This window comes from Haliotis rubra, unplaced genomic scaffold (genome assembly GCF_003918875.1).
Source record: "Haliotis rubra isolate DU_JTF1 unplaced genomic scaffold, ASM391887v1 Scf95, whole genome shotgun sequence".
Lineage (NCBI taxonomy): Eukaryota > Metazoa > Mollusca > Gastropoda > Lepetellida > Haliotidae > Haliotis > Haliotis rubra.
This window is the reverse complement of record NW_025767690.1, coordinates 1,297,115-1,303,014: the sequence shown is the minus strand read 5'-3', so window position 1 is coordinate 1,303,014 and position 5,900 is coordinate 1,297,115.

Below are 5,900 nucleotides of genomic sequence, written 5' to 3'. Positions count from 1 at the left end.
GCGTTACCCGAGTAATCGTCTATTATGGCCCACGCGTTACCCGAGTAATCGTCTATTATGACCCACGCGTTACCCGAGTAATCGTCTATTATGACCCACGCGTTACCCGAGTAATCGTCTATTATGACCCACGCGTTACCCGAGTAATCGTCTATTATGACCCACGCGTTACCCGAGTAATCGTCTATTATGTACGCGTTACCCGTAATCGTCTATATGACCCACGCGTTACCCGAGTAATCGTCTATTATGACCCACGCGTTACCCAGTAATCGTCTATTATGGCCCACGCGTTACCCGAGTAATCGTCTATTATGGCCCAAGAGTTACTCCAGTAATCGTCTATTATGACCCACGCGTTACCCGAGTAATCGTCTATTATGGCCCACGCGTTACCCGAGTAATCGTCTATTATGACCCACGCGTTACCCGAGTAATCGTCTATTATGACCCACGCGTTACCCGAGTAATCGTCTATTATGACCCACGCGTTACCCGAGTAATCGTCTATTATGACCCACGCGTTACCCGAGTAATCGTATTATTATGACCCACGCGTTACCCGAGTAATCGTCTATTATGACCCACGCGTTACCCGAGTAATCGTCTATTATGCCCACGCGTTACCCGAGTAATCGTCTATTATGGCCCACGCGTTACCCGAGTAATCGTCTATTATGACCCACGCGTTACCCGAGTAATCGTCTATTATGCCCACGCGTTACCCGAGTAATCGTCTATTATGCCCACGCGTTACCCGAGTAATCGTCTATTATGACCCACGCGTTACCCGAGTAATCGTCTATTATGACCCACGCGTTACTCCAGTGATTGTCTAAAGGTGGTCGTCCAGAAGTAATCACTCCATGAATCTTCCAGAAGTATTTTCGAGTCTCTCCACTACTCTGTAGCTGATTTATTGGCCACAAACCTACAGATGCAGTGCTCCCTTATGCAGCGTCAAACAACATCCACTTACATCTCGATGTCTCCAGACAATCGTCCACAGCAATAAACCGATAAAGCTCTGAGAAAACGATTATCTTTAATATTCTGCATTCTTTAATCCCTTCCAATTCCACCCGTGAAGATCCGGGTTAGAATTGATCTTCAGTAACCCATGCTTAAGAAATAGGCAACTAACGGGATCGGGTGATCAGGCTCGCTGACTTGCTTGACACATGTCACCGGTTCCCAATTGCGCAGATCGATGTTCATGCTGTTGATCACTGGATTGTCTGATCCAGAGTCGATTATTCACAGACCGACGCCATATAGCTGGAATATTGCTGAGTCCGGCGTAAACCTAAACTCACTCACTCACTCTTCCAATTTTTCTCTTCACAGAAACCTTTTTCCCAGGTGGCACATTTCCTGAATCCCATTCACTAGCTTTATTACTGTGGCATCTGCAAGTATGGCAGAAGAAATACCTGAACGAAATCCTAAAAAGGCCAACCAAGTTCAGTTGAATTAAGCAACGAGGAACGGTTATATTTTGATTGACTATAAACCAATGCATTTGATCAGCCGTTTTGTTTACAAACTCTCTAATAATTTGACTAGACACAATCCCCAAGCGAATCCCATCCCGTCTTGTCGTCAATTCCAACGCCCCCAACTCTCCCCAACCCCAACCCCACCCTAACAGTCGCGCATGCACCCCCTCTCCCCTCCCTATCTCGACATTTATTAAATGCCGCATCATTCAGCTATCTTTCTTCCCTAAGATGTCACAGTCGCCCGGGATGTTTAAAATTAGTAAACAAAAGGCTAGACTAATCTTTCAAAATAATGGCTTCCATTAGCACTGATTAGATTTTGTCACCACCACCGTAAGAGCTCAATTTACCCACCCCACTGTGGTAACGCGATATTATCGCCCGATCTTGGGTGGCGACACCTTCATAGAGGCGGTGTCAGTAGTTATTTAAATATGACCACTGCACGGGATGAACGTGCGAGACGCGTGGGACGGTCTCATTCGCTAATTGCGTGACCTTTCCCTCTCATCCCCAGGGGACAGGGGCAGTTGACGAAACGATACCCCCGGGGATGGTACGGGCTGTTGATTCGCTGCTGCACAAGGCATAATGCGAATTTGAAATAAAAACATCATCCATTTGTAGTATTGGATTATTCTCCGTTGCGTCAAACTGGACGTTTGCCTGTTCTTTGTTGTGATGGCGGAGTTATGTTTCTTGTCGATTTTTTTCTTGGATTTTTAAGGGTGTTATTTGCGACCATGTGTTTCTGTTATGTTCGTCTAAATATCACGTTTAAAAGATTTTGTTACGCATCAAAAAGTGCGATCCACGCAACTGACTGACTGACTGACTGAGTTTGGTTTTACGCCGCTTTTAGCAATATTCCAGCAACATCACGGCAGGGGACACCAGAAATGGGCTTCACACATTGTACCCATGTGGGGATTCGAACCCGGGTCTTCGGCATGACGAGCCAACTCTTTGACCACTAAGCTACTCCACCGCCCCTCCACGCAACTGGGATACGATGACATGTGTCAACCAAATCAGCGAGCCTGACCACCCAATCCCGTTTGTCGCCTCCTATGACAAGCATAGGTTACCGAAGATCAATTCTAGCCCGGATCTTCACGGGTCTGTTAAACTACGAATCTTCTAAAGGCAGTATAACACCGCTCTTGTAAAGTAAGTTCTGACACCGCAAATGTCCTGAACTGTTGCTCTTGAATATTTCTTCGTAAGTGCAACCCAATTTGCTAATCCGGTGCAGGAAGGTTTTGGTTTATCCTGGTCATTCTGCCGGGTACCCATTCACTGCTGGTTAAACGGAAGCACACTGGGAATACAAACACCAGAGGACACATCCAATGAGTCTTTTAATATGTGTTTTTTCAGGGTTGGACAGAGCCAGATCCCTCAAACGGTTAAGGTGAGGTGAGATGAAATGGAGTTTAACGTCGTACTTAAGAATATTTCGCTCATGTGACGACGTGCATGCCCGTGTATGTGTGGCTGCTGGTACTAGTCCACACTGAAGCTGGTTTCATATTGCTAGCTTACTGAGATACCATGCCGCAGTTAGGCATGAATACCCGACTAAGACACATTATACTGACTCCGAGCCCACCAGTCCTTGTTGTACCCATTAATGCCGAGCGCCAGGCAGGAAACAACAAGTACCATATTTTAAAGTCTTTTGGTATGACGCGAACCCGCGACCTTCCGCTCTCCGAGCGGACTCTCTAACCACTACACTATGGAGGCGGTCTCAAATGGTTAACAGTCACCCATCCACCTACTTTCCGGCGTCTCTTAGTGCACTGGTCTCTGTGCTCAGAGCCACGAAGTACAACCAGAGACCATTTACCGATGTATGGTTTCTGGTACAACCAGGGCCTATCGTGAGGGATTCTGTTCGAATATTTTAGAAATAAGCAAGATACGAATGTGAACTGTAATAATTTGTTAGTTTTACAACACTCAATCTGCCATTTTGCTCTGCAGACGTGCGCAGGCGCAGGCAAGTTCCGAAATAAAAATGGAAGAGAGGTGCAAGAGATTGGAGAAAAGACGACATCCTGTGTTGGGTGAAAAGTGTGACGAATTTACTGGACCAAGAACAGTTTCATTTTGTTTCCCCCATTACCATAACAATGAGCCCCCGAATGGTACTTTATGTTTCCATGGCGATTATCCATTCACTGCCACCACTGTATCTGGTGCTCTGGCGTCCTCTCCACTTGCGTGTTGTAGCCCCTATTAAGGAGCAAATGCCGTTATATGATGTCTATGCTAGCAGGTCATTCGCTAGTCCATTCGTGTGGTCAACTCACTGGGTACCTCTCCAGTGGTATGAGCTTCCTCACCCCTGTGCCTCTGTCTCGTTCATCAGGTACTTCCTCACCCCTTTGCTTCTGTCTCATCCGTGAGGTACTTCCTCACCCCTGTGCCTCTGTCTCATTCAAGAGGTGCTTCCTCACCCCTGTGCCTCTGTCTCATTCATGAGGTACTTCCTCACCCCTGTGCCTCTGTCTCATTCATGAGGTACTTCCTCACCCCTGTGCCTCTGTCTCATCCGTGAGGTACTTCCTCACCCCTGTGCCTCTGTCTCATTCAAGACGTACTTCCTCGCCCCTGTGCCTCTGTTTCATCCGTGAGGTACTTCCTCGCCCCTGTGCCTCTGTTTCATTCATGAGGTACTTCCTCACCCCTGTGCCTCTGTTTCATCCGTGAGGTACTTCCTCGTCCCTGTGCCTCTGTCTCGTTCAAGATGTTCTTCCTCGCCCCTGTGCCTCTGTTTCATTCATGAGGTACTTCCTCACCCCTGTGCCTCTGTTTCATCCGTGAGGTACTTCCTCACCCCTGTGCCTCTGTCTCGTTCATGAGGTACTTCCTCACCCCTGTGCCTCTGTTTCATTCATGAGGTACTTCCTCGCCCCTGTGCCTCTGTTTCATTCATGAGGTACTTCCTCGCCCCTGTGCCTCTGTCTCATCCGTGAGGTACTTCCTCACCCCTGTGCCTCTGTTTCATTCATGAGGTACTTCCTCACCCCTGTGCCTCTGTTTCATCCGTGAGGTACTTCCTCACCCCTGTGCCTCTGTTTCATTCATGAGGTACTTCCTCTGTTTCCCCTGTGCCTCTGTTTCATTCATGAGGTACTTCCTCGCCCCTGTGCCTCTGTTTCATTCATTCATCCGTGGTACTTCCTCGCCCCTGTGCCTCTGTTTCATTCATGAGGTACTTCCTCGCCCCTGTGCCTCTGTTTCATTCATGAGGTACTTCCTCACCCCCCTGTTTCCTCCTCCCTCCCTGTCCTCACCCCCTCTGTCTCATTCATGAGGTACTTCCTCACCCCTGTGCCTCTGTTTCATTCATGAGGTACTCCCCGCACCCCTGTGCCTCTGTTTCATTCATGAGGTACTTCCTCACCCCTGTGCCTCTGTTTCATCCGTGAGGTACTTCCTCACCCCTGTGCCTCTGTCATTCATGAGGTACTTCCTCACCCCTGTGCCTCTGTTTCATTCATGAGGTGTGCTTCCATCTCGTGAGGTACTTCCTGCACCCCCTGTGCCCCCTCATTCATGAGGTACTTCCTCACCCCCTGCCTCTGTTTCATTCATGAGGTACTTCCTCACCCCTGTGCCTCTGTTTCATGAGGTGCCTCCTGTCTCATCCGTCATGAGGTACTTCCGCACCCTGTGCCTCTGTCTCATTCCATGAGGTACTTCCCACCCCTGTGCCTCTGTCTCATTCAAGAGGTCTTCCCTCACCCTTCCTCACCCCTGTGCCTCATTCATGAGGTATCCCCTTCCTCCCTGTCTCTGTCTCATCAGGTACTTCCTCACCCTGTGCCTCTGTCTCATTCATGAGGTACTTCCTCGCCCCTGTGCCTCTGTCTCATCCGTGAGGTACTTCCTCACCCCTGTGCCTCCTCTGTATCCTTCCTCACCCTCATCATTCATGAGGTTCTTCCGCACCCTGTGCCTCTGTTTCATTCATGAGGTACTTCCTCGCCCCTGTGCCTCTGTTTCATTCATGAGGTACTTCCTCGCCCCTGTGCCTCTGTTTCATCCATGGAGGTACTCCTCCTCACTCCCTGTGCCTCTGTGCCTCTCTCATCCGTGAGGTACTTCCTCACCCCTGTGCCTCTGTCTCATTCATGAGGTACTTCCTCACCCCTGTGCCTCTGTCTCATCCGTGAGGTACTTCCTCACCCCTTTGCCTCTGTCTTATTCATGAGGCACTTCCTCACCCCTGTGCCTCTGTCTCGTTCATGAGGTACTTCCTCACCCCTGTGCCTCTGTCTCGTTCATCAGGTACTTCCTCAACCCGTGCCTCTGTCTCATCCGTGAGGTACTTCCTCACCCCTGTGCCTCTGTCTCATTCATGAGGTACTTCCTCACCCCTTTGCC